The 11,008-nt window shown below is 36.1% G+C and overlaps 1 long non-coding RNA gene across 2 annotated transcripts; it reads left to right on the forward strand.

Annotated features, from left to right (window-relative positions):
* Positions 1-989: 989 nt before the first annotated feature.
* LOC113683153 (uncharacterized) lies at positions 990-10,424 on the forward strand. 2 transcript variants are annotated; one of them, XR_016186868.1, is made up of 4 exons: positions 990-5,727; positions 8,049-8,147; positions 10,131-10,254; positions 10,366-10,424. It is a non-coding gene; the product is annotated as an uncharacterized LOC113683153 (long non-coding RNA). The 2 variants fall into 2 exon arrangements; XR_016186863.1 differs by having other exon boundaries at positions 5,525-5,727; positions 10,131-10,424.
* The last annotated feature ends 584 nt before the right edge of the window (positions 10,425-11,008 follow it).

Genomic DNA, 11,008 nt, shown 5'->3' on the forward strand with positions numbered 1-11,008 from the left:
CACAAATCTCTTCATTTGATATGATATTTGAATCTACCCCACACTGGATGTCTCAATTTTGGAAGCAGCTCATTCCATTTTTTCGAAAAAAACTGTGTTTGACGCCTTGTCCCCACGTACTGCTTTACCCATAACTATATCATTGTCGCAGCTTTCCCATTCCACGAATAGGAACTTTATCGCTTCGTCAGCGAGTTCGTCCAAATATATCTGTGAAAGGAAAGTTATCGATTTAACCGAAAGTTCGATTTTTTCCTATGTAGCGCACACATATCCCTACCGCTCTTTTGTTGTGTTTACGCAAAGAAAAAGGCTTTTTTAATTTTTTTTATTATTCTGCAGAAACAGTGACTTTCTTTTCTTACGGAAAAATAGAAACATCTTTTGTTTTTGTGAACTCGCTATAAAAAAAGGAAAGCCTAAGAATCAATAAATTAAGTATTAGTAGAGCTACTAATCACCATTCCGTCGGCAACAGATGGATCTTCGCCAGGCCGAACTTTGAGTTAAACCGATTTGGAAGCCATCTCTGCTCCGGTGAAACGGTACCATCCTCGGACGATATCGTCGTCACATTCCAACCCTGCTCCGTAATTAATGTTTCTGTCAGCACTGTCCAGAACTTTGTAGTCCGCATACTCTGATTTGAGAAATGAAGAAAAGAGACAAAGCTTAATAACGTTTGGGCATGCCTCCAGCTCGCTCGTGAATCCATAGCAACTGTGGATGCTTGCAAAATGACGACAATTAAAAATCTCCGATATGTTGTGGTAAACACTCATCAGTTGGATCTCTTTTAAGTAGAAGATTATCTCTTAGCACCGACCAGCACAAATTTCCACACAAAGGAAGCGCAATCAGCTCAAACTGGTATTGCTGTGAGAAAAAGGAAGTGATAAAATAAGGTGTTCACAGAGTATTTTGACCGCCAATTAAAAACGGTCTGTGGGGAAACTTTTAAGCTTGCATTATCTACTTGTTTTCACTGAGACAGATCAGCGAACCGCGCCGCTGTTCAATTTATTCAAGATGATGTTATGGTTTCACAACCAGGCTTGCGCAAGTTCGTGACGAAAGGAAAAATTCTTCAGCACTATCACAAAAATATACATGTTTGTCAGCGGTCTTGACCCATAACAATTATGCCAAAGTGGAGGAAAAGGAGCTGCAAAGAAAGTGAAAGTTGTCCAGCATTAATTGAGCATCATTTTGTTGGTAAGAAAGCAGGTGCCTCTGTGTTGGTGTGTAACTCATAAATGATTTTAGTGTAGGGGAAGGACATGAGTGTTGATTGACAAAGAAAGACTAAGAACCAACAACGCTAAATTTAATTCACGGAAGACGAAAGCAATTGCAGTTCATGTTTCATAGATAATAATCTGAAGAGGAGCAAATTTTCTCGGAGTTAACGTGAAGATAGTGTTTAAAGACTTTGAAATAACTACCAGTAAATGGTAGAAATAGGAAATTAAAAAACAAACAAACAAACGAGGAACAAACAAAAATCAAGGACCAAAACTAAAAAAAATTTAGAAAAAACAAACTAAAAAGAACGAAAACTAGGACAAAAACAAAAAGACGAAAACTAGGTAAAAATAAAACAAAAGAGGACAAAGCCAAAGTGAATGTATGACCGAAATCCACGAGAAAAATGATATGGGCTCAACTTATAACAAAATTCGATTCCCGAGGCTTCGATTCATTTGCGACCTTCAGATGAGGACTCGCCGAAGTCCTTTGAGGATTCGTTAGAGTATATCAGTGATGTACTTGGAGCCACTGGAGTAGGTGATGGCGATGGCTTCTTCAGTTCTGCAAGCTCTTCCTTCATAGCGTCGAGTCGCTTTGTCAGTAGGTCGATCACTGAGCAAACTAAAATACACTACCATAGTACGAGTAAATAAAAGTGAAACCTTGAGTAGAATTTTCTTTGTACTGAGATGTCAGATTAACGACTAATTCAAGATTTTGGTTTCTTTGTTTCCTTTTCTTTAACTTTACGCCTCGGACAAACAGGGGGGAGGGGAGGCGGTCGATACAACCCCCCTCCTTCGGATTTTTTTGTTATTTAATCTTATCAGGAAGATTTTATCTGGCGATTGTTCATTTCAGTAACCGTTTGTTTATCTCTGAAACGTGAAAATCAACTTAAAGATATAGCAGAAATTTATTGACAAGTGAGATGTGATTTAAGGATTAATATGAGCTACCAAAAAAAAAATATAAAATGTTGGAAAGGGAAGTACAGTATACCTATAATAAATTTTCTGAGTCTTATTTTCTGTTTTCTTGTCAAGTTCAAAAGCTGTTGTTTGATTGACAAGCCAAAAAGTATCGTGACAAAATGGAAAAACACCTCTACGTTGGATGACGCCACTGGCCCTCAGCAGTGACTTTTCAGTATGTGTCCCATGATGTTAACATAATTTTGTAGCTGATCTGAATCATAGAATGAATAATTTATTGATGAAAAACTCTCTTTTACTTTTACCAGATGTAAGCTTTCAAGTAAAAGTTGAAAAAAACCTGCTGGGTTATTTTCTTTTATTGGCGAACAGTTTAAGAATTCTTTTTATACAAAGACGTCTACAAAGTTTCAGAGACAAAAAGGGAAAAATGAGCGACAATTGTGGTAAGTGACCGTTTTGCATCCAAATTAGCGATATCACGGAGCCCATTTTTGTGCGATAAAAAATCCACGTCCAACAGACAGACGAATTCAAAAATGGTAAGAATGTACTTCAGTATAAAAGCTTTTGCTGACAAAAACTTAATTGCGGGAGATGGGAAATATTTGTCAAATAAAAGTATAAAGGAATAAAGAATATAGTAAGATTAGAGTCAACGATTATATTACTTTGGTCTGGGAAGTCTGGGAAGAGTACTGTCTGTATCGTTTACTTTAACACTTTTATATCTGTGCTGATTATATTACTTTGGTCTGGGAAGTCTGGGAAGAGTACTGTCTGTATCGTTTACTTTAACACTGTTATATCTGTGCTGATTATATTACTTTGGTCTGGGAAGTCTGGGAAGAGTACTGTCTGTATCGTTTACTTTAACACTGTTATATCTGTGCTGATTATATTACTTTGGTCTGGGAAGTCTGGGAAGAGTACTGTCTGTATCGTTTACTTTAACACTGTTATATCTGTGCTGATTATATTACTTTGGTCTGGGAAGTCTGGGAAGAGTACTGTCTGTATCGTTTACTTTAACACTGTTATATCTGTGCTGATTATATTACTTTGGTCTGGGAAGTCTTGGAGTACTGTCTGTATCGTTTACTTTAACACTGTTATATCTGTGCTGATTATATTACTTTGGTCTGGGAAGTCTGGGAAGAGTACTGTCTGTATCGTTTACTTTAACACTGTTATATCTGTGGTGGATATGAAAATCTGGGTAAATGTATTTCTTTTTTTATAAATGTTGATAAACGAGGAAGATGAATGCCACTGCAGGTGTTACGAATTGAAGATAAACTTGTAGGCTAAGTGGTTACTTTGTAAAGGCAATGTGTTTGTCTTAAATCCAAAAATAGACCTCGGATGATATTTGAAACAGTTTAAACGCACATAATTGTTGAAGAGAAAGATTTAACAAAATACCCCAGCTGGTGTAACCACATGATTAGTCAATTAAATATGGAAGAGAAAAAATGTGAATGCATCAAGGAATGTGTAAAGCCTTTGGTTTGTTCCGTCGTACTTTGTACGATCGTCGCACTAGGATACCAGGCGCACTTTATATTAACACTTATCGCACTTTGTGATAACGCTTACCGCACTTTTTAAGTAACACTCGTCACACTTTTTGATTAAAAAGCTGTCTGTCGTGTTGCATACTAGTTACGCTGGTCGCGTTAGAGTCCTGATAATTGTGGCTTTGTGTCATGTCGGGTTGTAGGATGACTCGTCCAGTTACCTGTCGGTATGTGTCGGTTTCCTGTAAACTGTTGTCCGTAATGAGTTGTCGTCACGGCTTACTAGGCAGTCTAGAAAAGATAGTTTACCATTTTCTTTAACTCGCTCTTTTGACTCGCCGACAAACGAGACCAATTTGGCTAAGCTACGTTGATAATACATTTACCACCGTACGACACGACGAATCGACGCATTCCACCAACACCTTAACGAACAAAACACAGACATACAGTTAACCAGAGAAGTCAAGAAAATGGTAAACTTCCTTTTCTAGATTGCCTGGTGACCCGTGACGACAACTCACTACGGACATCAGTTTACAGGAAACTGACACACACTGACTAATTACTAGACAAATCATCTTACGACGCGATATCACACAAAGCCACCACTATCAGGACTCTAACGAGACAAGCCCAACTAGTATGCGACAAGACAAACAGCTTCTCCAACGAAAACGGATACCTTGACCGTGCCTTTTCAAAAACAACTTTAACGACGACTTCATCCGACGAAACAATTCCCGACTTACTAGAACTACCGAAATAAACGACACCGCAACTCCTACACTTACAGAGACTATACCATACATAAAGAGCATGTCTGATAACATCTCGCGCATCCTACAACCCTTCAATATCCACGTCGTCCACAAACCCATCACTACACTACGTCAGTTACCAACAAACGTCAAAGACAAGGACGAACCGAAGAACAGACGGGGAGCAGTGAGATCAATTACTCCGACTGCCAAGCCCCCTTCATTGGAGAGACTGGCAGAAACAAAGAGTCCAAATAGTTCGTGTTTGAAGAAACTACGTGAATAAGCAGTCTGTTGATTTCCAGTGCCTCTCGGTTTATCCTGGAGCTTCCAGCTGAGACTTGTAGAGAATTTTCAAACAAATGAAGGTGGACAGGCGGTGAACGGCTTTATTCTATCAGATCTGGAGAGGATATACTCACTTACACTGACATGAAAAACGTAAGGTACCTTTATGTCAACATCCAATGGCAAAGCCTTTATACAAAAACGAATAAAAAAAACCTGTATAATTTAAAGGCCAATATCTTAGACAATGGCTCCAACAAGCCGAAGTATAAAGATAATAGGGTTGGCTACAAAAACAATTGAGATCGTTGCAAAGATCTGGCCACGGCAAGAAAGTGTTATTTCCAGAAATAGGAGGAAGGGCGGAGTTTGCGCGAGAAGGCCAAGACGAGCTTAGTGACATCAGATTCCAACGTCGTGACAAGCGTTCATAATTCAACAGGCGGGTAAACATAGTCAGGTTGAAAAGTTTTGTGCCGCACACCAAGTTAACTGTAATCGTGGCAATTATTCGATGGATCATCCCTTTAGAAATAGTTTTTCATCTGCCACAACGTTCTTTCAGTTTTGATTCGGTTTTGCCTCAGGACAAATCTCGCTGTGAGAAGAATAAATTTCGCAGCTAATTGACAATTGACAAAACTTTAAAAAATTAACCATTTATAAGATTTTTCTTTCTTAAGTTTCGTATAATTTGTGTTTCATAGAATTTTGTCAAAGTGTTTCAGAAAGCTATATGGTTTGTCTGTTTGTTTGTCTTCTAGTAAGTATCATGAAGACGAGTGATTCCGAACTTCCGGTTTTAGCCAGTTCATTTCCGCTTACTTGAGCCAACCACCCAGGATACATTGCACAAGTTAAAAGATGGCGGGCAACGCAAAATGGAAATTTACCTGAAATAATGAGCTCAAAGGGAAAAGATTTCACGAGAATCTCGGGCTTTCGAAGCCTCTTGCGGATTGCAAAACAGAGGTGAGATTTTACTCGATACACTTTGTTCACTACGCTTAAGTAACACGTGTAGTTAACACAAGTAAGTACGTTTTTACAAAGTCAGGTTCAAGATTGTACAAGACTTGGTGAAGAAATGCCAGTACATGTAGCTGCTAGGGGTTGTAGCTTGGGGCTGTTCCAGTTTATACCCACATTTCTTTTCGCTGAGCATTGCTCGTATTAATCTTATTCACCGTGACAAATTATTTAATAGGAAAGTTATTTGAAACCCAGAATAAAAAAATTATATCGAAGGCACGTGAGGTTTGGTTTGTTTATTTTTAATTAAGTGAGGTTTGGTTTGTTTATTTTTAATTAAGCTTACATAATGCAAAGGAGTTACATATATTTTTCTCGCGGCAAAATAACGATTACTTGTAGTTGCTGTTCAAAATGAATTTTTCAGGACAAACTTATCTTTAGGTTTCTCCTGCTATTAATTTTTTTCTTGCTTTGCTTTGTTTTGTTTTGTTTCGATTTACCTTCCAGCAAAATGCAACCTATGATAAGATTAACTAGGCGTAGAATGGTTTCTTTGGTTCACCACTGAAAGGAAATAAATAAAATTTTAGTGAAAGACACATTTCTTTTTGATAACAGCTTGATAAAGGTTTGATAAAAGTATAGTTAAAGATCAGCCACATGTTAGCCATTAAAGCACAACAGTGGTGTGATCTCTGGGAATATTTCTTTGCCATTGCACTTTAGGGTGACAGAGAGCAACTTAACTGTTCAATAAGTGTTTTCTTCTGAGTTTCAAATTTGGCAAAGGGTACAATTTTGGCCCCTAATATGACTTACTTAAAGAAAAGAAGGAAGCTATAAGAAATAAATGAAAAGTACTGTTGCTGCCAAAAATCACATTGACATAATTTATTTTGAATTCGTTTACATTTTCTTTCCATTACATTTTCATTAAGTTCTTTTGTTTTCAAGTCTGTTACTGTTTTAGCTTTTCTATTACTTTTTTTGCTCAATTTACCTATGTTTGTATCATTCATATAAGTTCCTTACTGTAAATTTTATTCATTCTGATTTATGGTTAACTTTGCTGGATTATTTTTCTGAACCTCTTTAAATGGTTCTCAATTGTCTTTAACCAGGATCTCTTGCAACATTTGTTTGTGTCTTTTGTTCTCCGTTATTTTATTTCTAATTTGGTTTCAGCAACCGCTTTGATTATTCACCTTGCTTTGATTCTTCAATTTTTGTTTTGTTTGGAAGGATATTAACCCTTAAATTCCCAAGATCTCTTTAGTAATTTCCCTTCCTGTCTGCCATATAATTCTTGTGATGTTAATTTGGAGAATTTGGTAGTGGATCAACTAATAATCCCCTAATTCATATTTTTCTTCATTCTCATCACTTATCTGCTTGATGACACTGTAAGGAGAAATTCTGTCTTGGTCACTCATGGGAGATAAAGGGTTAAAGGGCGTGTTTTGGCAAAAATGTTTATGAACAGCTTGCTGTTTGTGGTGTGGCAGGTTTACTTTTCAGTTTTCTCTAAAATGATTTTATGAACAAAAGTAACATGTTCCCTCTTTTATAACAACCACACAATGCTTTTCATCCTGAATTAAATCCTTAACACAAAGTTTTCCATTATTATATTGGATGTAAGGTTTGAAAAGTGGGGAATATTGCTTGCTTGAGGTATATCCTTGGACATCCCCAATGTTAGCTAGGGGATATTCTGTCATGTAATGGGTTTAGCAAATATATATGTTGGATTATAATGGCATTTATTGATCATGAGTACTTTATGGTAAAAGTAAGGTACTGAAATATTGTAATTATAATGTGTGGTGTTGTAATTAAGAGTTCATAAAATATGAAAAAAGAAGAAAGAAAAAACAGACAGAAACAAAGACAGAAACTAACTTTAAGGCCATTGCAAAATACAAGAAACCAAATTGCTGTTTTTGTCTCTGATTGGTTGATTAGATAGTGTTAATATATTAGCCAATCACAGACCAAGGTCATGGAAAAGCTTAGAAATGTCAGACTGTTTCTAGGCTCAATTAAATTTATAAACAGAACTGTGTATGATGAGTAAAACAATCTTTACAGTGTTCAAATCTCTACCAAATTGTCTCCTCTAAACCAACTATCTAAAATCTTGACCCTTTTCCTTTCAACATCTGAGAGTTGATTAACTCAACTTAAAACCTTACACAGTTTGTTTCAAGTATTGCTGAGATTATGCCTGAATTTTTTTTGATGCTTAGCCAAAAAGTTCTCATCAAGTTGTTTTAGATGTACTAATTATTTTCCTAATGGTTATGTTTTTCTTTCAGGCCCTTCTTTATGGAAGATGTGTGTCCCAGACAGACAACATTACCAACCATACCTGTAATAAGGAGTTTCAAGCACTTAAAGCCTGTATAAGACAAGCAGTAAGTTTTCTGGGAGACTGATCAGGCTCTCTTTTCTTTCTGTGTTTAATCAGCTTGGATATCATGTTAGTTTTAAATCACAAACTCAATTATCATGACAAGATAGTCAAATGGGGGCACAAAAGTGTCCTTTCAGAGAGTGAGGTGATAAAAAAGAGAGTCTTGGCTTTCTCATGTAACACATTCTTTGCCATACTTTTCAGTATTCAGAGTTTGTTTCAGTTCAAACTTTGTTAAACATAAGTAGTTAATGACTGGCTTCAAGGGATACAGTGAGTTTTCTTTTCCCAGGACTCTCAAATGTTCCTTGAACTGAAGCCAAAGGGAACAATTAGGGTCAAATAAAAAATGGCTTTTGAGTTGGGAGGTATAACATTGTGATTTTAAACAATTGCAAAAGAATTTGTAGTACTTACATACTTAAACATGTACTCTCAAACTAACTCTTATACTCGCAAATTAGTCAGCTTTAATCAGAATTAATCAGGTTCATCCTTTTATCAGTGGGTACTGTCCTACAGTGAGAGAGGGATGGGGTTTAACTTTTCATTGTCAAATTGATGGTGTCCTTTTTTATTATTTTCCTCCTGATTTTAATTAACAGTCATCAGCAAAAATTAGGGACCGAAGATAAATAAGAGACTACAGCAAGTCACTCAGACATAGGACTGTTGTGCTTTTTCTACTCAAATTCAAATACTACCTACCTAAAATAATGTAATAATAATCATTATATACTGAAACAAAAAGTTTCATTCCTGATTAGTCTATTGTGAATGAATTGAAAAATAACTTATTAAGTGCAATACAGGATTTCCATACTACACACTGGCTTGAAATTAAAGCTTTTAACCCTTTCACTTCCAAGATCTGATTGTTAATTCTCCCCTCTAGCTGCTACACATTTCCTTTTAAATAAGTTACAAGAATTTGGTGTTAAATCAAGAAAACAACCTCTACCTGATAAGTTTAAGTATTCTCCTTACCTCTTTGCTAGATGATGAATGGATTTTATAGGGAGAAGTTACATGTCAATCACTTCTGGGAGTTAAAGGGTTAAAGAGAACTAAACAACAATAAACTTTTTAGTAGTTAAAAGAAAACATTAAAATTTGATGTGTCCATCCTCCTCTGTATTCTAATGAATGATCAAATCAAACAATATAATTATCTTAAGGCATTTTCCAACTGGTTGAAAATGTTTTGAGAAATGTGCACCAGGAATGTACAAAGAGCAGTATTTGTATGAGGTTTTGTTTAGAACATATCATACATAAAAACATATTAAACAGCTCTTACATTTCATAATTTATGGTTACTCATTATATGTTTAAATAAAGTTTTCCAAAAAGCACTCCAATGGCTAGTTCATTCACCAAAGCTTTGTAAACATCACTGATGCCTTTTAATTAAGAGATGTACTTGAGCTCATGAGATTTCCCTCACAAATACATGTGTGATTAAATTAGATTCATAGAATTGATTGAAAGAAAAAAAAATTAAATTCATCATATTTGGAAGATGATGCTCATGTAACTGTTATGCTGTTACATACATTTCCCATCTGCTCCCCTGTGCTCACATGTGCCAATTCCTGCAAGAACACTCTGTCAGCCAAGGAAATCATAGAAGCACAATGATATTCTAGAATCCTTAATCTATACACATGACAAGGAGAATTTGCTCAACAATCAAGAGCTTTTTTTGTTAGTGATCATTTTCTATATTCTCATGACCTAAATGTTTAATTTAGGGATGATATCGCAAGGTTAAATTAGTACCTTGTCACTTTTTGGGGTTTGAGGATTAAATAAAGTTGATGTTCAAATTATAGAAAACCTGGTGTGCCTGGCCTTTTGTTTACTCTGCAACAAGATGTTAGTAAAATAGGAATTCTCATCAATAAGAAATTTATCATGTACTTTTTAAATTTTTTATCTCTCTAAAGATTTCCTCTTGTTTGATGATGTATTTTTGTTGCAGGCAAAGAAAATTTAAGTGTAGAGACTTGAAAAGAGAGAACAACTGCACCAGTTGCTGCAAAGTTCAGGAACAGAAGATGTCACAGGGATCCCACTCACTTTTTGTCTGGGATAAAAAAAATGTTGTAAGGAGACATTTAGGCTTGTGGAAACTTAAAAAGAATGTTATGGAAGTCCCTGTGCTCAGTTTGATTGCCACGATTTTTATCGTTTTTAAATTTGTTTTGTTTTTTCAGGTACTTGGAAATTCAACACCATTGTAGAATTGATGAATTAAAAGAAAATTTTGAGTGTAGAGCTTATTCTAAAATGGTGACCATTTTATGATTCCATTTTTAGTCACCCCAGATATGGTAACGTCATTTCCTGTGTACATTTCCAGCTTTTAAAAAGTGAGATTTTATTTTAAAACTGAAATAGTAGCCAATGTGCTGGGTAGTTGAACCTATGAACATGTTCTACCACAGAAAAGTCACGCATTGAAAAGATTACAGGGTATAAGGTCATGAAAAAGTCAAGTTTCATCGTTTGGTGATTTTTTATTGAACTTTTAATTGAACTGTTAAGGGCCCGTCTACCCAAACAAAACAAAACAAAAAAATCGTAAGCGCCCCCCCCTCCACCCCACCCCTCCGGGTATAAGCCCACCTCTCGCTTTCTTGTTTAGGGAGCGGGGCCGATGTTAGCCTTGTTACGCTCTCGGTCAATAAAAATGAGCGAAAGACCTGCCTTGGGATCAGGAAATCGTGATCACCGACTTTAACTTGCCCGGTCCTTCGCTTGTCTCCAGTCCACTGACTGAGAGTCTCAAAGAGGTTTCTCTTTTGGAGAAAATTTGTTCGTTCAACTTATCCTCGGAAAATCATGAAAATGACAACA

The sequence above is a fragment of the Pocillopora damicornis genome, chromosome 1, assembly GCF_964200805.1.
Source record: "Pocillopora damicornis chromosome 1, jaPocDami1.2, whole genome shotgun sequence".
In the NCBI taxonomy this organism is placed as follows: Eukaryota; Metazoa; Cnidaria; class Anthozoa; order Scleractinia; family Pocilloporidae; genus Pocillopora; species Pocillopora damicornis.